The sequence below is a fragment of the Pteropus vampyrus genome, unplaced genomic scaffold (assembly GCF_000151845.1).
Source record: "Pteropus vampyrus isolate Shadow unplaced genomic scaffold, Pvam_2.0 Scaffold257, whole genome shotgun sequence".
Classification (NCBI taxonomy): Eukaryota; Metazoa; Chordata; class Mammalia; order Chiroptera; family Pteropodidae; genus Pteropus; species Pteropus vampyrus.
In genome coordinates, this window is record NW_011889038.1 from 635,693 (window position 1) to 636,332 (window position 640).

A 640-nucleotide genomic window follows, 5' to 3' on the forward strand; every position below is an offset into this window, starting at 1 on the left:
GGCTGGTTCCATGGCCTCCCAGCTAGTGCTGACCGAAATCAGCTCTATAGGGAGTTGGCCATGGCCAGACACACCAGTACGCGCCTCGGGCCCAGGAAACCCAGACCTTGACCTTGGGCACTGAAAGGACCCTTAGTGGGCACCAGCGGGCTGCCTCCTTCACCTTACAGATGAGGAAACAGGCCCCGAGAGAGGACGCCCCCAAGATGGCCCAGACCCAGGGTGGAGCCAGGGCCTTGTGCTCCCAGCTGCGCGCTGGGCGGTCTGGGAGGTGGACACAGCCACCGAACGGCCTAGCCCACCTTGAGAAGTAGTTTATTTGACCCGTATCTCCGTTGGGCAGGAGACCAGCCTGCTTCCTTGCCCTTTCTGGTCTCTCTCCCATCTCCCCTCCTGTAACCCCCTTCCCCTTCTCCTTCCTAGCTTCTCGAAGATTCTTGATTAATTACTAGCTACTTCTCAGTGCTGGCGCTGCTGCTGATAAGCTCCATGACCTCAGGAAAGAGCCAAAAAAAAATAAAAATCTCTCCAGGCCTCAGTTTCCCTCTTGCTAGGGTGGGGGACCCCTCCGCCTTCTCCAAGCAGGGGTCTCTTCTTGCTGCATTCTGGTTACCCGAGGGTGCACTTCCGGTGGGCGGGG